Genomic DNA, 21,016 nt, shown 5'->3' with positions numbered 1-21,016 from the left:
AGTAACTTGGTTCTCTCAAAATTACACTCGGCAGCAAAAAGGAAGAAACTTCCGAGATGAGCCACGAGGTGGATGAATGTCCACGTCGTTGGGCCACGTGAAAGAGCCAAACCCGGACAGCTACACACTGAGTGATCCCAGGTACATGAAGTCCCAGGAAATGGGAAACTGCATGGGCAGTGGGGGAAAGGCTCTCTTGCGAAGGTGCAAGGACCTTGGGGGGTAGAAACTTGTGTATCTGGGCTGTGTTGGTGGTGATACTGGTGAATACGCTTGTCAAAACTCACTGACTCATACACTGAAAAGGGGAGCATTTTACTGCATGAACATGGTATCTGCAAAAAGTTGATTTAAAAAATTAAAAATACAAATAAATATGTTTTTTGACCTTGCAAATCCCATTTTGGAGAATCAGGCCCGCAGATATAAAAGTACCAGTATATCTTTTTTTTTTTTTAAGTCTTTATTGAATTTGTTAAAATATTGCTTCTGTTTTATGTTTTGATTTTTTGGCCACGAGGCATGTGGGATCTTAGCTCCCTAACCAGGGATCGAACATGCACCCCCTGCACTGGGAGGTGACATCTTAACCACTGGACCACCAGGGAAGTCCCAAAGTACCGGTATAGCAGAATATATGTAGATGGATGTTTTATCGCAGTATTGTTTTTAGAGGCAAAAAAAACTGGAACTGATAGGAATGTTTATCATCAGGAAAATATAATAAATTATAATAGATCCTTAATGTAAAATATTATAAACCCACTTCAAAGAATAAGTTAAATTAGTATCTATCGGCCTTGAGGAATATGCATGCTATGGTAAAAAAAAAAAAAAAGTGAGGTGTCAAGAAATGTGCATAGTATTCCATTTTTGGGAAAAAAAGTGTATATATACACTTTTTTCGATATATCGTTTATATCTGAAAGATAGAGGAAAAAATATGGATTGAGCACTTCAGGCCGTTAATATTTATTTATTACTTCAGGGGATGGAATTAGAGTAGGGTGTGGGGTAGATATAATTTTTCTTTCACAAAATTTTGAATTATTTCAATTGTAAAAAATAAGCATGAGTTACCTTTGTAATTCTTTCAAGTCTTAAAGAAAATTTAAGAAAAAAATGATAACGAGTATAAGGAATCATTAAATGTTTCATAATATAAAATAGGATAAAAATATTAAATGGAATTCGTGCTTTACTTACAACTGGAAAAATGAAATATGCATGTGGATAAGGACCGGTAAGGAGAACTCAAAACAGGTTTTTAGAGTTTTGTGGAGCGTAGGAGTGTGCATTCTTTTTTTTTAAATCTGTGAATGCTTCCGGGCAATAACCAGAATAGTTCTATTATGTAAAATATGCAAAATATGGACGCAGTGAACAAAGTATAGATAGAAAATGCAAAAACTGAAGTGGTTCAGTAAAGATGGCAGGCTTATGAATAATTTTCTTCCATTTCCCCCAACTTTATGTAATATTACAACATCTTAGAATAAGAAGTAACTCCTCCCCTCTGAGGAGCTAGGTACTCTTTTCTGGAATCAATGACATTAGGAGAAAAGAAGAAACAAACGTCATCAGCTTTGTCAACATAAACCCCTATATGGAGAAGGACTAGAAAGAAGAAGGCTGCGATGGTTGAGGTTTCTGATTTCTCTTTCCTTCACTGTTACACTGCAAAAAGTACAAATCAAGAGTAGGGGGGAAGCAATTCGCAGCAATGTGGATGGACCTAAAGATGATCATACACTAAGTGAAGTAAGCAGACAGAGAAAGACAAACAGCATATGATATCACTTATTTGTGGAACCTAAAAAATAATAATACAAAGGAACTTATATACAAAACAGAAACAGACCCACAGACATAGAAAACAAATTTTTGCTACCAAAGGGGAAAGTTGGGAGAGGGCTAAATTAGGAGTTTGGGATTAACATATGCACACTACTATATATAAAATAGATAACCAACAAAGACCTACTGTACAGCACAGTGAACTCTACTCAATATTTCGTAATAACCTATAAGGGAAAAGAAGCTGAAAAAAATAGATATATATGTATGTATAACTGAATCACTTTGCTGTATACCTGAAACTAACACATTGTAAATCAATGATACTTCAATAAAAATTAATTTAAAAAAAAGAGTAGAAGGAATAACTTTTAATTTGTGTTTTCCCAGTTGCCAGAGGCTCTATGTTCTTTTTCCAATTATAAAAAGTCTCTGTTTTCAATTCTAGCTGATCGGGTCGTCCCTGAAACACATTACCTCAAGCTGCTGACCTTTGGAAAGCAAATCAGAGACCATGTGGAGATGTGATCCGACTCCAGCTTCAGTGAGGGTGATTCACCCCCAGTTACAGCCCTGCCCTGGGCAAGGGGGTTGCTGGGTCCGACACACGGAGGGGACACCGGAGCAGGCCTGAAGCTGATGTTCCAGGAAGGAGGCCCGGGACTTCCCTGGCAATCTCTGCCAAGCTCGCGGAGGATGTTTGTGCCATGTCTAAACACGGACTGCAGATTGAACGTGACCCAAGCAGGTCACTTTCCCTGCACTTTTTTTTTTTTTTTTTTTTCCCCTGCACTTTAAAAAACAAACTCAATCCAAGACTTGATATGGTTCAAATCAGCTGGATCAGGGGGCCTCTCGGGTTGAGAGACGCTCCAGCCACTTCTAATTCGGTTTTAGAATATGAAGAAATATCAAATTGGTATTCAAAATCGTGATATATTTTAAATATTTAGATAATTAACACTTTCAACACATTTGCATTTGTAATAGTGCTATCCTAAAGATGGCTACAGAATTATATATACATATATATGGATGGAGATACATATATTTCCTTTCTGGAATGCATAGATACATTTTAGAGTCAGGAAAAAGGATAAGTTTATTTTATTTTATTTTTTTGCTTTTTGTTTTTGGCTGTGCCACGCAGCTTGCTTTAAAGCAATAGCTCCAATTGTTTATTTGAAAAAGTACAGTAAATACACAGGGAAATTTTTACACATATTGTGCAATATTCTCTCTCTATATATATCTGCTCATGGTGTACCACAGGTGTACTGATTTGATAAAGGAAGACAAATTCAAGGTAATACGATAAGCATTTTTTTTAATCCTTCTTTTCATCTCTGACTCACGCAGGCCCTTGTATGGAGATGGAGCTCTTGGAGAATGTGCAACCTGGACACCTGCCCAGGGCAGGCCCTGCTAGAAGACAGCAAGAGCTGCAGGGGGTGGAGCCTGTGACTCGGCATCAAAGGACTCAGGTTGGAATTGCAGCGCTGCTCTTTCTTGTGTGACTCTGAGCCTATATCCTCCACAGCGAGATGGAGATAGTCGTAAGACCTGCACAGGCTTGTGGGGAAGGTAAACTGAGATCATGCGCAGAATGGCTTAGCACAAGATTTAGCACAAAGGTTGCTCAAATGTTTACTTCCTTGGGCCGTCTCTCTCCGGCTGGACGTGAGGATTACGTGGGATGATATATGTGAAAACAAATGTTAGTTATAATTAGAAATGGGCAACAGGGACCCGGAATCTGTGTCAAGACAGCACGTCTGTGTGTAAGATGGTGGTGGCAGGAGGTTTTTGCACTGCCTCTCAATTTCCAGCACAGGGATGCTAGCCCTCAAATGCTAGAATATTTTTTTTAGCTACCTTCTGAGCTCCCCTGACCTTTTGGCAGTTCCCAGATCTAGCTAGCTTCTTAGAATGCTTCTGGAAATGCAGAGGAGCACAGGAAAGGGGCAGGCCTATGGGCAAGGAACTACAGGTCACAGCTTCTGACACTCAAGCAATACTTCTGGGCTGCATCCAGAGGCTCAGCAAGGCGTGGCCTGCTCCCTCTGACCTTCCCTCCCTTCTTTCATACTCCAGCCACCCTGGCCTTTCTTCTGTCCCTAAAACACGTCAAGCTGAGTCTTAGTCAAGGTGTATTCCTGCTCCTTCCTTTGCCCTTGGTTCCCTGCTCCTAGAACATTCTGACCCAGATCTCCACAAGGCTGGCTCCCTCTCATCATCTAACTCTCAGCTAAGCTACCTGCTGCAAGGAAGGCCTCTCCTGACCCCCATAGCTAAAGCATCCACCCCTCAACCCCTGCTCACTCTCTGTCCTACTGTGCTATTTTATTTTCTTTACAGCACTTGTCATCATCTGAAATTGTCTTATCTGTGTATTGGTTATTTGATACCTCACAGAAGCAAGAGCTCGCCTATCGTGTCCATACTGAATCCCCAGCATCTGCACACTCAAGAAATACTTGTTAAACGAATGAATGAGTGAAATCCTTCATGGCATCTTCATAGCCGAATGGATAGCTTCCTCCTGGGTGATCCATGGCAGTTTATTTACTCCTGTATGCAGTACTCTTCCTGGTTGTGGTGGTTCGATATGTCAGTGGTCTCCAATGAACATCAGCCCCTTTGTGGTCCCTCAAGTGTAAATTCCGGGATTGCCCATGTGACTTCCTTTGGCCAATAGGACGGTAGCAAGTGTGCTGCGCACAGAACCTTGGTAAGTACTTGAATGCTGGGGTCTGTCTTCTTGGGACACTGTCTCTTAAGGTCTTGAGTTACTCTGTAAAGAGGTCCAGCTACCGTGATGAAGAGAAGAGACCACACAGAGGGACAAGTGAGCCCAGCCAGCCCCCTTTTCCAGCCATCCCAGCTGAAGCCCTAGAAATGTGAGAGAAGACGCTCTCTTCACTCACCTTCCACCACCAGAGATACCAGGTAGGGCAGAAGAACCACCCAGCTGAGCCCAGCCCAGAGTGCAGAGCCAGGAGAAATATGAAATCACTTTAAAAATAAGTTTGACTTGCTTACTTCAGCAGCAAGTAGCTGAAACACCAGCTTACCTTCCATTATGAATGGTCGTGTATGAGTCTACGACCCAGATCCCAAGGCAAAGGGCTGCAACATAGTTCCCTTTGTCTTCCGCACTTTGCCCGGCATCCCACACAAATAAAGTCAATAGTTCATTCAGAAGTTTATTGAACTCCTCTCCAAGCTAGTCTCTGTGCTACTTGTGTGAAGGAGAGGGTGCCAGTCATTTTCTCCGTGATCTTTAAGGTCATCCCAGAGGTGTCAGTAGGGCCGTTTCCCAGCGTGTCCCTGGTCACAGAGCTTGTGAAGGGCTGCAGCAGCTGGGCCAGCAGGGGTGAGCATCCTGCAGACTTTGCAGCTGGGTCACTGCCCTCTGCCTGGGCCTTACGTCCTGTACTCTTTCCCTCAGCAACAACTGCTCTCTGGGAGAGAGAGAGAATGGGGTAGGTCTGCCTAAACTTGAAGTTCATTCATGTCTTAAAAAACAAGAAACAAACCCTCCTCTATACTGCCCCAAACCTATGTTTTTTGGGGTTTTTTAAATTTTATTTATTTATTTATTTTTGGCTGTGTTGGGTCTTCGTTTCTGTGCGAGGGCTTTCTCTAGTTGCGGCGAGCGGGGGCCACTCTTCATCGCGGTGCGCGGGCCTCTCACTATCGCGGCCTCTCATTGCGGAGCACAGGCTCCAGACGCACAGGCTCAGCAATTGTGGCTAACGGGACTAGTCGCTCCGTGGCATGTGGGATCTTCCCAGACCAGGGCTTGAACCCGTGTCCCCTGCATTAGCAGGCAGATTTTCAACCACTGCGCCACCAGGGAAGCCCCCAAACCTATGTTTAATTAGAAAGTCTTATTTCTTCATTTCTTTTTCCCTCTTGGACAAATTAAATAAATCCAAAGTGATGACACAGTTTATCTCAGGTAGATTAGAAGCTATGATTGGTGATTTGAAAGTTAAAAAATTAATTTTACGGTTAAAAATAAATACATTAAAAAAATTTAAGGGAAGAAGTGGGGGTTCTTTTACCCCCAAACTTTTTATTATTAAAAGAAGTCGAATATGCAGACTTAAAAGATGAAACAATTGTCATTAAGTTGCCATATTCACTTATATGTGAATGTGTGTGTGTGTGTGTGTGTGTGTGTGTTTTCCTCCAAGATTTGGAGGAAACTTCAATTCTCCAACCACCACAGCACCATCACACCTACAAAAAGTAACCCCATGAGACAGAGTCTTTGAACACAGGGCTGGGGGGAAAGAGATAACACCTTTGTCTTCGCTTCTTACCTGGGAGCACAGGCTAGTTGGCCAGGGTGCTGGGCCAAGTGTGGGAGGAGGGAACGAGAGGGCTTTCTGATCCTCAAAGGCCGGGCAAAGGCGTGGACTTGGCGCCCTTCAAAGTTGTGTTTAAAACCATTTATGGGAGCGCCCCAGCTCCTGGATTCTGAGCCCGCCTGAGTAACTGCCTTTGCGTTAGCAAGCTCCGGGCTAGCTCACCCATCAGCAGTGTGGAAATGGCATGAAAGATAGAACTGAGTGGGTCTCTGAGAGACAAAACAAACTGTAGCCACAAGTCAAGCACGTGCGGGAAACAGAAAAGATTCAGTGCAAACCATTTCTGCTGTGAATGGACCCAGGTCTTCCCAGGGGGGCGACCTAGGTGGGGACAGTTGGACGGAGGAAGGACATGAGGCTCAGGCAGGGGGAAATTCCTAGCTGTGTTAACTGAGTACGGAATGTGCCGGACGGGCACCTCGCTCTTCCACCTCTGCCAGCTCGGGGTGGGGGGCTGCCACAGGGGATGCTTCCTGGCCGGGAAGGTTTTTGCAGAAGCCCTCTGTGCCTTCTCTGCAGCCCTATCTCCGTTCCTCCACCCCTCTGGTTCCATCTCTCTCACAGACTGTTTTTCTTTATCTGAGTCCCTAAACGTCCTCATCCCTGTATTGCAGAGGCGATATCTGCTTGCAGGGCAGTTCTCGGGCAGGGCCACACGGGGTGGGGTGGGGTGGGTGACCGTGGCTAGCACATTGTCAGGCACCTTAGAACAGGCCCTAAGTAAACGGTGTCTGAGTCATTTCCTGGGGAACCCCCGCCCTGCTCACAGCTGGGTCCAGCCAATGGGAGATGCCAGTGGGGGCTGGGCAGGCAGGAGGAGGGAGAAACCAGGGTTCTTCTCCCCTCCTCCCTGGCAGGGGGTGGGGTGCGAGCTGACCCTCCTCTGTCGTTCTGGCACCTGCCGACAGCTCTCCCTCTGTGCCCCCGTGCCCAGCAGGCAGCCCCGCACCTGAGCCAGCCTCTGGGCTCAGGCAACACCACCCCTTGTCCTGGGGCAGCAGAGGTCTCCCCGTTGCTGCTGCTGGTTTCTGGGTTCCCTGCCTCCTGCGTGGCTTCCCAGCCCTTCAATCACCTGGGAGACCAACTCCTTGTATTAAATTCTGTCTGTTCGAAATACCTACAGTGGTTTCAGTTTTCCTGGCTGGACCCTGGCTGGTACACATGGTAAGTGTTCAGATCAAGTATGTAGTAAAGGGATAACTCAGCAGGCTTGGGTAGCCCAAACCCTGCACATTCCATGGAAAGCACTGCCCTTGACTGGCTCCTGGGAGCTAACCTATAGACTCTTGGAATATCCTGCCTGGTAAGAGTGTCTTTGTGTATCTGGAGTCTGGGGCCACGCCAGACAGCTAATGCTAACAATGCGATTTATGTATGGTGAATGCTTATTTTTATTTGCCTGGGGCCTTGGGCCACACTGTTTTAGTTCGATGTGGTTGGGGGGTGGTAGTGGAGACCGAATACCTGTGGTCAGTCATGGGGTTGCTCCCTGCCTACAAGACTGGCCCTCCAAAAAAACCCCGAACTCTGAGGCTCAGATGAGCTTCCCTGGTTGGCCACATTTTGTGCATATTGTCACACATGGTCGCTGGGAAAACTAAGTGCTGTCTGCAGGTCTCCTCTGGGTGAGGACAGCCAGACGCTCTCACTTGGTCGCTCCTGGACCCCGCTCTGTACATTTTTTCCTTTGCTGATTTTATAAATTTATTTATTTATTTTTGGCTGCGTTGGGTCTTTGTCGCTGCGCGGGGCTTCCCCTACTTGTGGCGAGTGGGGGTTACTTTTCCTTGCGGTGCACAGGCTTCTCACTGCAGTGGCTTCTCTTGTTGTGGAGCATAGGCTCTAGGCGTGCTCCATACGTCAATAGGCGTCTATTGAACTCTTCGACTAAGTGACCATTTGCTAGCCAGGGAGTGACCAGAGAAGGTTCGTGTGGGTGAGGCCACTCTAGCTGCAGAGTGAGGGAGGACCAGGAGTAAAACAGGGCGGAGGCGACTACAGAAGCCCAGAGAGACAGGCTGGCGTGTGGACCAGGGGGGCTCAGTAATTGCGGCGCACGGGCTCAGTTGCTCTGCCGCACGTGGGATCTTCCTGGACCACGGCTCGAACCCGTGTCCCCTGCACTGACAGGCGGATTCTCAACCACTGCGCCGCCACTTCCAAAGTCCCTCCTTTGCTGATTTTAATCTCTGTTCTTCTGCTATAACGAACTGTAACCACGAGTTTAACAGTTTTCCTGAGTTGTATGAGTCCTCCTAGCACATCACTGAAGCTGAGGGTGGTCCTGGAGACCCCCAACACACCAATTAAACAGGAAACTTCGTTCTTCCCAGAGACAAAATGTCTAGGGTCCCCAGAACTTAAGTAACTTAACTGAACTGGATGCAGGTTCCACTTGACTCCAAAGGCCTGGCCCCCGTCACCACACACCATGTACTGCCTCTGGCAAGGAAGGAATGTGGAAGCGGGAAGGCCACTTGACTGAGGAGCTGAAGTAGGGACGGCTGAGGCCCCTCCTGACTCCAACAACTTATAAAGCCATACGCCAATAGGCATCTATTGAACTCTTTGACTAAGCGACAATTTGCTAGCCAGGGAGTGACTGGAGAAGGTTCGTGTAGGTGAGGCCACTGGAGCTGCAGAGTGAGGGAGGACCAGGAGTGAAACAGGGCAGAGGCGACTGCAGAAGCCCAGAGAGACAGGCTGGCGCGTGGACCGGGGGTGGCAGTGGGGAGGGAGAGACAGGGTGGATTCAAGCCACCACACGGGAAGTGGCTGCTGGGCCTCTCCGCTGGGAATCCAACCCCCCTTCCCCAAACCGGTGGTGTCCCGGCTTCAGCACTGAGGTAGGTGATACTGGATAATTAGAGTGAGAAACACAGCATCCTCTGGTCCCTTCCTTCCCCTTGCTTCACCCACCCCAGCAAATCACATCATGCCTGCTTCTGAAATAGATCTGCAAGGGCCCTCTTCTCTCTCTCTCCACCTCCACCACCAAAGTGCAGCCCGGCACCCCCTCTGCCTCTGCACCACCCGCTCTGTCCCGGGATGCTCGCCTGGCTAGTTCCTTCTCATCCCTCTGGCTCCGTGCGAGACGTGGCCCCTCAGAGACGCTTCCCCTGCCCACCCAGGGAGAGGAGGCCACGCCGTCCTCTTCTACGGCCTCCTCTTTTGTTCTCATTTACAACTTTTCTCACTTTCTCCGACAATCACAGCTAGGACTTGTTGAGCGTTTACTGTGTGCCAGACACTGCTCGAAGCATATTACTTCATCTTAGCTCACTTGGTCCTCATTTACCCAATTCCATTTTAAATTAACTTTACAACTAAGGAAACAAGTTTAAAACTACTGCCTCAACACGCCTGCGGGCACGAGGAGGGCAGGGAGCCCGCCTGCCAGGTTATTGCTGATCCAGAAGCCAGGCACACAGCCCGGTCCATAAGCAGGAACTCTGGATGTATGTGCTGGAGAGGCAGAGAAGCGTGCGGATGGACTGGATGTGGAGACGGGGAAGGAAGGTGTTGAGGGTGGACCTCGGTCTCTGAGTGAGGCAACCGGGTGGCAGCATTGACAGAGGTGCGGAGGTCTGCCGGGTGAGCCGCTGTGCAAACCCTGTGCAAAGCCCTCTCTGAACGTGGGCTGGACCTGATTACTTGATTCTACCACGTAGGACATGACAAAAGTGATGTGATGTCACATCTGTAGTTAGATTACAAAAAATTCTGACTTCCATCTCACTAGTAGACTCACTCTATTGCCCTCCTGGTTTGCACACTGTAAGGAAGTGAGCCGACGTGGAGAGGCTCGCATGGCAAGGGGCCGAGGGCAGCGTCTGGCCAAAGCCATTGAACGACAGAGGCCCTTGGGCCAGTGGCACACAAGGAACTGAATCCTGGCAACAGTCACGCAATCTTGGAAGACCTTCCCCCAGCCTTCAGATGAGACCCCAGCCCCTGTGCAGCCTCGTGAGAGAGCCTGAAGCAGAGGACCCGGCTGAGCTGGGCCCAGATTCCTAGCCACACAAACTGTGAGGTAAGAAATGGATGGTTTTTTATTTTTTATTGTGGTGAAAAGCAGGTAGCATAAAATTTACCATCTTAGCCTTTTGAAGTGTCCTGTTCAGTACTGTGAACTACACGCATATTGCCCCAGGGCTGAACTTCCTGGGGGATGCCAAGTCCCAGGCCCTTTACAAGCTGCACCAGGGTCACCCTCCAGGGGAATGCCAGTACCGGGTCCCTGCACATGAAATGTGTCCCCACCTTAGTCACACAGGGTGACTTGTGTACACGCCACGATACCATGTGTGTGTATTTTAGCTGTTCGTGCAAAGGCAGACTTGCTCTGGGGCCTTTCTGACCACAAAATCCGCGGAACCACGTACAACCCAAGGTTGGTGGGCCCCGTGGGGTGGGTGTAGGGCTCGGAGAGCTCATCACAGGCACTCCCTGTTGGTTTATTGAGCTGTCTCTATTCTGTCACTGTCCTCCAGTCTGCTGGCGGGTGGAGATGTGCTCAACCCTTTCTATTCACTGTCACCAGCTCCTGGTGAGTCACTAATAAACAATCCAGCCCCGCCACCCCTCCTGGAGGGTGAGAGCCTGCAGAGCCTACTTTGCAGCGACAGGAAAACTGTCTCTGGGGAACCCTGAAGCTTTGTTGCAGGCCTATCAGGCTTACAGACACACACCCAGAGAAGAGCAGGATGGGTGCTAATTTTGTTGCCTGGGAACTGAGAGGCCACAAGAAGCGGAGCTGCCTGACACTCCCAGTCCGGGGCTCTTTCATCACACAAAGAGAACACCATGCGGACGCTGATTTGACTTCAGATGTTAAGTTTTTCTTTTCAGTCAACCAGCAGGGATCAACGTGAAGGAATGTCTTATTGCAGAAGAAGAATAAACATGGGGTCACTCAGAGCAGGGCTGGAGTCTGGGCTCTGTCATTCATTCATCCCGCTGCTATTTACTGACCACTTATGATGTGCCAGTTGTCAGGAATATGCCAGACAAGGAGCTGCCTTCGCAGCTGAAGGTGGAGAGATGACAGTACACAAGTGTGATGGTTCACTTTATGTGTCAACTTGACTGGGCCATGGGGCACCCAGATATCTGGTCAAACATTACCCTGGGTGTGTCTGTGAGGGTGTTTTTGGATGAGATTACATTTAAACCACCAGACTGAGTAAAGCAAACTGCCCTCCCCAACGTGGGTGGGCCTCACCCAAACAGCTGAGGGCCTGAGTAAAACAAAAAAAAAAAAACTGAATAAGAGGGAACTAAACCTGCCTAACGGCCTTTCAAACGAAGATATCAGCTTTTTTCCTGCCTTTGGACTCAAATTGAAACATCAGCTCTTCCTGAGTCGAGACTGCCAGTCTTCAGACAGAAACCACTACTCAGCTCTCCTCCTCCTCAGACCTTTGGACTCGGACCAGAACTTCATCATCGGCTCTCCTGGGGCTCCACATTGCTGACTCACCCTGCAGGTCTCGGGGACCTGCCCACTCCCATAACTGCACGAGCCAATTCCTTACAGTAGATCTCAACCTCTCTGTCTCTCTGCCTCTATATATACACACACACAAACATACACATCCTATTATTTCTGTCTTTTTCGAGAATCTTGACTAATACGACAGGCCAACAAATGATCAATCCGGACAGTGATAAATTGCCATGAAGAAAGTAAAACAAGATTGTGGAAAAGAGAGGGGGTGGTACTTTAGCCACAGAAGTCAGGAACGCCTCTCTGAGCAGGTGGCCTTTCAGCTGACCACAGCAGGAGAGCAACAGGCACATAAAAGCTGTGGGGAACGGGCTGGACAGAGGCCTTGCCCACAGGGCAGGGTCACGGAGAGCTGGAGGAACAGGAAGAACCCCAGCGAGGCTGGAGGGGACCATGGCAGGAGAGTGAGGCAGGATGCAGGGCCTCACAGGCCACGGGGGAGGAGTCTGGATTTTATTCCCAGTGTGAGGGGAATCCTCTCGAAGCTTTTCTACTTTTTTGGGGGGGGACTGCACCTCACAGCATGCAGGATCTTAGTTCCCTGACCAGGGATTGAACCCGTGCCCCCCGCAGTAGAAGCACGGAGTCTTAACCATTGGACCACCAGGGAAGTCCTGGAAGCTTTTAAGAAGTTGCTAACCCTCTGGCTGCTTTGTGTCCCTAGCTTGCTGTGTGATCTTGAGCAAATGAATGTACCTCTCTGAGCTTCAGTTTCCTGGCGTTGTTGTGACGATCAAATGAGATAACGTAAGAGAATGAGTTAGCGTCCTGTCTGGCGCAAAGAAGCGGCTGTGGAAATGTCAGTTTCTCTTGCTGGTTGTTCAACGGGGGCACTGATTGGTAAATGCTGACATTAGAACTAGTTGGGGAAGTAAAACTGACATGAACTTTCTGGAAACAGGGGCAAAATGTATACCAGAGATGTTTATCACAATGTCGTTTACACGTGGAGAAACTGGAAACAGCTAAATGCCTGAGAGGAAGATGCTTTGGTGCATTAAAGCTAGAGGTGTGGGGACTTCCCTGGTGGTCCAGTGGTAAAGAATCCACCTTGCAATGCAGGGGACACAGGTTCGGTCCCTGGTCAGGGAACTAAGATCCTACATGCCGCAGGGCAACTAAGCCCGTGCGCCACAACTACTGAGCTCGGGTGCCTCAACGAGAGAGCCCGCGTGCCACATACTACAGAGCCCATGCGCTTTGAACTCCTGCACCACAACTACAGAGCCCACGCGCCCTGAAGCCTGCACGCCGTAACTAGAAAAGAGAAAACCCCCATGCCACAACTAGAGAGAAGCCCACGCACCACAACTAAGACCTGATGCAGCCAAAAATAAATAAAATTTAAAAATAATAAATACATCTTTAAAAAAAAAAACTTGTAGTCAGACAGACTTGGGTTCAAACTTTGGCTCTTCCGCTGCCTCCCCCGGGCAACTTTTGGCAAATCATCAAATTCTGTAAGCTTCAGTGAACTTGGAAAATGGGGACCGTAAGAATTAAATTAGAGAGCTTGTGCAGCCCATAACACAGTACCCGGCACCTGTCAGAGACACCGGGGGAAATGCAAGTACCAAGGTTACCTTTATTTTTTTAAATTTATTTATTTTTTATTTTATTTATTTTTGGCTGTGTTGGGTCTTCGTTGCTGTGCGCGGGCTTTTTCTAGTTGCGGTGAGTGGGGGCTACTCCTCGTTGCAGTGTGTGGGCTTCTCATTGCAGTGGCTTCTCTTGCTGCGGAGCACGGGCTCTAGGCGTGCACGCTTCAGTAGTTGTGGCACGGGGGCTCAGTAGTTGTGGCTCGCGGGCTCAGTAGCTGTGGCGCACGGGCTTAGTTGCTCCGCAGCATGTGGGATCTTCCTGGACCAGGGCTTGAACCCATGTCCCCTGCATTGGCAGGTGGATTCTTAACCACTGCGCCACCAGGGAAGCCTGATTTAATTGAATTCTAATTAAAATCCCATGGTTTGTCTATGGAACAAGCAGAGGCAAGACATGCTCTGAGAATAAGATGGAAGGACTCGCCTTCCTAGATACTAACATCAACGCTTATCCTGACTATGATGATTAACGCAGTACGGAATTGACACAGAGATAGACAGACTGACAATGATACAGAACAGGAAGCCCAGAAACAGACCCACAGAGATGGCCCTTGATGGATAACATACAAACAGAATATAAATGGAAGTTTGATATGGGGCAAAAATGGCATTGCAAATCAGTGTGGAAAGAAAGGATTATTCAATAAAATGTGTTAGGCAATTGATTATCCAAATGGAAAAACAATGAAATTGACTCCTTACCTCACACAATAAAAAAAAATTTATGATGAAGTCAGAACTTAAATGTGAAAGGCAAATTTAAAATCTTTAGAAGAAAACATAAAACTGTGCTGTTCGATACAGCTCAATATAAAAAAACCAAACAACTCAATCAAAATATGGGCAGAAGACCTAAATAGACTTTTCTACAAAGAAGATACCCATATGGCCAACAGGCACATGAAAAGATGCTCAACACTGCTAATTGTTAGAGAAACGCAAGTCAAAACCACAGTGAGGTATCACCTCACACCAGTCAGAATGGCCATCATCAAAAAGTTTACAAATAATAAATGCTGGAGAGGATGTGGAGAAAAAGGAACTCTCCCACAGTGTGGGTGGGAATGTAAATTGGTGCAGCCACTATAGAGAACAGTATGCAGGTTCCTTTAAAAAAAAAAAAAACTAAAAATAGAACTACCATATGATCCAGCAATACCCCTCCTGAGCATATATCAGGAAAAGACGAAAACTCTAATTCAAAAAGATACTTGCGGGTCTTCCCTGGTGGCGCGATGGTTAAGAATCCGCCTGCCAATGCAGGGGACACAGGTTCGAGCCCTGGTCAGGGAAGATCCCACATGCCGCGGAGCAACTAAGCCCGAGCGCCACAACTAGTGAGCCTGCGCTCTACAGCCCGAGAGCCACAACTACTGAGCCCACGCACCGCAACTACTGAAGCCCACACGCCTAGAGCCCGCGCTCCGCAACAAGAGAAGCCACCGCAGTGAGAAGCCCACGCACCGCAACGAAGAGTAGCCCCCGCTCGCCACAACTAGAGAAAGCCCGTGCACAGCAATGAAGACCCAACGCAGCCAAATAAATAAATAAATAAATAAATAAACACACACCTGTAACTACTAACACCCCCCCCCCAAAAACCCTGGAAACAATTTAAATGCCCAGCAATAAGAAAACAGGTAAGTATGTTATGGTTTATTCACAGTGGGGTATTATATAGCAGTGAAAATGATGAACCACAGCCAAGTATACTCAGGATAAACCTTGGATAGTGCTGAGGACAGCAAGTCACAGAATACTACCTATTCACAACCTCTGGGTCATATTCATTTCAGTGGCCACCTTGCTGTCCTATTGTAGGATGTTATTTTATGTTTTCAACTCTTATAGAACATTTGGAAATAACACTTGGAAATTGGGAATTTTCCTCCCAACAGTGAAGTAACTCCCAGGTCGCCATAGTCTTTGTATAACATTGGATACGTTTCTAGAGGAGCCTAAAGTCTACAGGAAGAGTGGTGACGAGGGGGAGCTCTGTCTTAAGTGAACGTGAGACGTGGAGGGAGGGCAGGAGTGGAGGGACTGGCTGGGTGTGCATCTGCTTATTTTGCAAAAAGAAACACGGAAAGGAGAAACCGTAAAGTGACACCTCAGATCTTTTCTTAATTAAGGTAAAATATGCATAAAATAGACCTTTTAAGCCATTTTTAAGTGTACAGTTCACTAGCATTAAGTATCTTCACACTGTTGCGCCACTGTTGCTACCATCCATCTCCAGAACTGTTTTCATCCCCCAGACTGAAACTCCGCCCCCAATTAAACAACAACTCCCCATTCCCCCTTCCAGCCCTGACAGTCACCATTCTACTTTCCATCTCTATGAATTTGACTACTATAGGTATCTCAAATAAATGGAATTATATTATTTGTCCAAAAAAAAAAAAAAAAAAAGTGAAATGAAAACCGACCAATAACAAAGACATGATTAATTTCAAGTAGAAGACATAATTCACAAAGCTAACATCTGTCACTTCTCATGGGTAAAGTATTTCCTTTTATATACTTTGGTAACCCTAGTATATATTAGTATACAGGAACCAACCAGAATAATATTATTTAACGCTCTTAGATTTTCAACACCTCCAATCCCATGAGCTGAAAATGCTACAAACTTCAAAGTGTACCCATAGGTACATCATTACTCTTCAAAACACCCTTCCTCAGTAGCCCACAAACTTCCCACCCCCTGGGTAGGTGAGCAGCAGTTACACCATATGTAAGTTCTTGTCTTCTTGGCAAGGTGCCACCTCCTGTGGTTGAAGGAAGAAATACAAAAACTTAATAAATACTTGTGAAACTGCATCACTCAGTCTTTTTTTATGATTTGTATGGAAATGAATCATAACATAGAGTAAATTTTCCCTGAAATTCAAATTATTTGAATGAAATGAAAGAGAATTGTATATGGCACAGATGTAAGCTCCATGTAAATTCTTTCAATTAGTTTTTATGAAAACTCACCATTGTCTATTTTATTCACTGCCAAGAATAAACTTAGAATATGATTTTTAAAGTCAAAAAAAAAAAAAAAAAAAAAAAGAATACTACCTATTGTGTGATACCATTTTCATGAAGCCCAGAAGCGAGCAAAAACTACAGGGTTCATTAAGCGTCTACACGTATGTGATTTTTTTCAAAAGGCAGGGAGACAATAAACTAAAACCTCAGGATGATAGTTACCTCTGGGCATGGGCAGGGCATGACAGTGCGGGGGGACTCTGGTTATTGGTAATGTTCTAGATCTGCACTTGGGAGGTGAGTTCTTGGGTGTTATTGCATTGCTATGCTCTAGAACTTACATGTGAACATATACTCTTTCGTATGCATCAAATATAAATAAAAAAGTAGTAAAGGAAAAAAAGTGGCCAATTTTCTCCTTTTTTTTTAAACTTTGTTGTATTGTTCTAATGTTCCCTCCCCTCAAATACATATGCTTTTTATCCCAATCAGAAAAAATATATATATATTAAATTACCTGGGAAATGTCTCTTGATAAATTCAGGAGTTGTTTGCAAGTAGAATTGTGCTAAAGGGCTCAAAAGAAATGGTGTAAGAAAGCGTATCTCGGTGGCCATCTAATAACCGTGTGTCCAGGGCAAAGCTTCCTGAAGGTGGCTTCACCCTGAGACTCCCTCTCAGTTGGTGGACTGGGGTTCAGGGAAGCAGCAGTCTTTGGAAACCCAGCTCTGTCACTCAGCAGCTGTGTCTCCTTTGGACACGGACGTAACCTCTCTGAGATTCATTTCTGTGACTATGAAAGCATAATGATGTTTACTTTGAACTTTCTTCTGGTGGTTAAGGATAAAATACATGAAGTGTCTGTCCCCTGGTGAGTCCTTGCTAAATGCCAGCACTTGCATTGTGATCCCCTGCCTCAATAATGATGGTAGCTTATTAAAGAGTAGCCCTTGACAGTTTGCAAAGGTGTGCATTGGGGGGGGGGGGGCGGTTATATTCTTTATCTCATCCTTAAAAAGTCTAATTTTTAAAAATTCTTTTGGCTTTTTTTTTTTTTTTTTTTTTGCCCACGCTGCGAGGCTTCAGGAGTTGAACCCGGGCCCTCAACAGTGAAAGCGCCAAGTCCTAATCACTGGACTTCCAGGGAATTCCCAAAAAGTCTAATTTTTATTACTAATAATGACTTACATGTCTAGAGCGCTGGCTGTGTTTATAAGTGTTATATAATAGTGGGTCCTCAGTAAGTGCTGAATGAATGAGCGCATGAGTGAGTGAGTGAATGAATGAATGCTCTCAAAGCGGGAGCAGAGAAGAAACAGGGAGAACTCTTTTATAAGGCTAGAAGCCGCCCCTAAAGCAAAGGCAGCCGTGAGTCTCCCTGTTACCTTGGGGACAGACAGGGCAGGCCCAGGACTCTGCCTGGAATCATGCTGGTGGGCAGCCAGGGCCTGGCAAGGGGCCCTGCTCTTGGCGAGAGGTCCTGGCAGACCTCTTCCTGCTGTGGCTTCTGAAAAACTAGAGGTAAAAAGAGAGAGTTGGTGCCACCTGGAGGGCAAGAGTGGGCACCTCAGAGGAAGGCTGGGGAAATTCTTAGTACAAAACAGTTTTTTTTAGTTTGGGGTGGGGTGTGGTGTCTGTGTGGTGGTAGTGGTGGTGAGAAAGTACCATTAAAATAATCTCTGCCTTTTTAAATTAAATGTTTATTAAGGTAATTGTAGATTCAGCTGCAGTTGTGAGAAATAATACAGAAAGGTCTTTCATACCCTTTGTCCAGTTTCCCCCAATGGTAATATCTTGCAAAACTATAGTACATAGATCAATGGAATAGAATTGAGAGTCCAGAAATAAATTCACACATTTATGGTTAATTGCCCCTGAAAAAAGTGCCAACACAATTCAATGGGAGAAAGAACAGTCTTTTCCACAAATGTTGTTGGGACAACTGGATGGCCACATGGCGAAAGAATGACATTGGACCGAACCTCACACCTTATACACAAACTAACTCGAAATGGGCCAAAGACCGAAATGTAAGAGGTAAAACTATAAAACTCTTAGAAGAAAACATAGGGATAAATCTTCATGACCTTGGATCAAGCAATGATTTCTTACATATGACACCAAAAACATAAGCAACAACAACAACAAAAATGAATAAATTGCACCTCATCACAGTAAAAACTTTTGTGCTTCAAAGTACACCATAAAGAAAGTGAAAAGAAAACCCACGGAATGAGAGAGAGTATTTGCAAATCATATACCTGATAAGGGCCTAGTATTCAGATTATATAAAGAACTCATAACTCTATGATAAAAAGATAAATAACTCAATTTAAAAATGGGCAAGGGATTTGAATAGACATTTCTTCAAAGAATACAGATGGCCAAAAGCACCTGAAAAGATGCTCAACATCGGGGCTTCCCTGGTGGGGTGGCACAGTGGTTGAGAATCCGCCTGCCAATGCAGGGGACATGGGTTCGAGCCCTGGTCTGGGAAGATCCCACATGCCGCGGAGCAACTAAGCCCATGCGCCAAAACCACTGAGGCTGCGCTCTACAGCCCGTGAGCCACAACTGCTGAAGCCCACATGCCACAACTACTGAAGCTCATGCACCTAGAGCCCGTGCTCTGCAACAAGAGAAGCCACTGCAATGAGAAGCCCACGCACCACAACGAAGAGTAGCCCCCATTCGCTGCAACCAGAGAAAGCCCACACACAGCAATGAAGACCCAACGCAGCCAAAAATAAATAAATAAATAAATTAATTAATTAAAAAAAAAAGATACTCAACATCATTAGCCATCAGGGAAATGCAAATCAAAACCACAATGAGATACCACTTCACTCCCACTAGAATGGCTGTAATCAAAAAGTCAATAAATGTTACTGAAGATGTGGAGAAATTGGAAACTTTAATACACTGCTAGTGGGAAAATAAAGTGGGGCAGATGCTTTGGAAACCAGGCAGTTTTGCAAAAAGTTAAACAGAGTTATCATATGACCAGCATTTCTACTCTTATATGCTCAAGAGAAATGAAGACATGTGTCACACAAAAGCTTGTACACAAGTATTCACAGCAGCATTACTCACAAGAGTCAAAAAGTGGAAACAGCCCAAGTGTCCATTAACTGATGAATATTAAATAAACAAAATGTGTGTATGTATATGTATATATATATATATATTCATAAATGCAATAGAATTCAGCAATAAAAAAGAATGAAATACTGATTGATGCTGTGACATGAACCTTGAAAATATTATGCTAAGTGAAAGAAGCAGACACACAAAAGGCCACATTGTATGACTCTATTTACATGAAATACCCAGAACAGGCAAATCCACAGAGACAGAAAGTAGATCAATGGCTGGGGCGGGGAGTGAGGGATGGTGAATGACTAGTAATGGAGACAGATTTCTTTGGGGTGGTGAGAATGTTCTGGAAGTAGTGGTGATGCACGCTCAACTGTTTGAATATACTAAGAACCACTGAAGTGTACACTTATAAAAAGGTGAATTTTAAGGTATGTAGATTATATCTCAGTTTTTCAAAACGAGTAAAGTTAATAAAAAAAAAACAATACCACAGGCAGGATATTGATATTGGTACAACCTACTAATCTTATTCAGATTCCCTAATTTATCCTGTACTTTCAGTATCCTGTGTTTCTACAAAGGACTCAGCAATTATGGTGAAGAATGTATATTACAGGGACTTCCCTGGTGGTCCAGTGGGTAAGACTCCACACTCCCAGGGCAGGGGGCCCCGGTTCCAAAATAAATAAATAATAACTAACATTTTTTTTTAAATAAGGAATGAAGTACTGATACATGCTGTAATATGGATGAACCTTGCAAATATTTTTTTAAAAAGAATGTATATTACAGTTAAAAAATAATAAAAACCCTACAATTACATATTAGCTTATACAGAAAGCTGGACTCACAACCCACAATTCTCATTATAAAAAGGAGGTATTATAAAAATTGCCCTTGGTATACAGTTCTATAGAATTAATATCATAATATAAAAGGATATTTATCTCAACACACTTTACCTGTACTTCACGGTCTTAACACAACAACGCAAATCTCTGGGGTTCTTTTCTGGTTTTTAACCATGAGGCATACTTATTTCACCTTAATTACAAACACTTTTACACCCTGCTTTTCCCTTTTAACGTCTCATTTTACTTAAGAAGTTTGGATACTGCCTCCCAAGTCCTCAGAAATATCCCTTTATAAGGGTGTGGAATATTTCATCCGATGGACGCACCACAATTCCCTTAATCATCCCCTTACTGCTGGGCATTTAGGGTGTTTCCAGTTATCTTGCTGCAAACTGCTGCAGTGAGCAACTTGATTTTCTTCCTTTGGATGATTTCCCCCGGATAAGGAAGGGGTGGGGTTACTGATTAAAGATTTTGCACATCTTTCTGGCTCTTGACAATTTCACGTTGGCGCAAGACCCCCGCCCCCCCTCCCCCACGGCCCCGGGCCCCGCGCCCCAGCTTCTGCAAAGCCGGACTGCAGAGGCGGGCCCCTGCGCATCCGGGGTCCCCGCGCGTTGCGGTCCACGCCCCCCGCACCTTGGGCACCGCCCGCGCCCCGGCTCACCTGGACTCCTCCCCTCGGGCCAGGGGACTCCGTCTCGGTGTCGCGCAAGTCCTCACCTTGGCCTCGGGGTGTCTTCCCAGGTCGGTGGAGGTAACCCTGGGCGACGTCTGTCTCTCCTTCGCGTCCTT

At 45.7% G+C, this 21,016-nt stretch overlaps 1 protein-coding gene across 1 annotated transcript in view; it reads right to left on the bottom strand.

The window, feature by feature from the left end:
- Positions 1 to 21,016, bottom strand: part of CNBP (CCHC-type zinc finger nucleic acid binding protein) — a 56,668-nt gene extending 35,652 nt beyond the window's left edge. The window contains exon 1 of the mRNA XM_057555669.1: positions 20,889 to 21,016. The gene's annotated coding sequence lies outside the window, so the exon portion shown is untranslated. The remainder of the gene's footprint in view (positions 1 to 20,888) is intronic.

This window comes from Balaenoptera acutorostrata, chromosome 10, assembly GCF_949987535.1.
Source record: "Balaenoptera acutorostrata chromosome 10, mBalAcu1.1, whole genome shotgun sequence".
Lineage (NCBI taxonomy): Eukaryota > Metazoa > Chordata > Mammalia > Artiodactyla > Balaenopteridae > Balaenoptera > Balaenoptera acutorostrata.
Note: the sequence above shows the minus strand (reverse complement) of the source record. Positions and strands in the feature narration are given on the sequence as shown.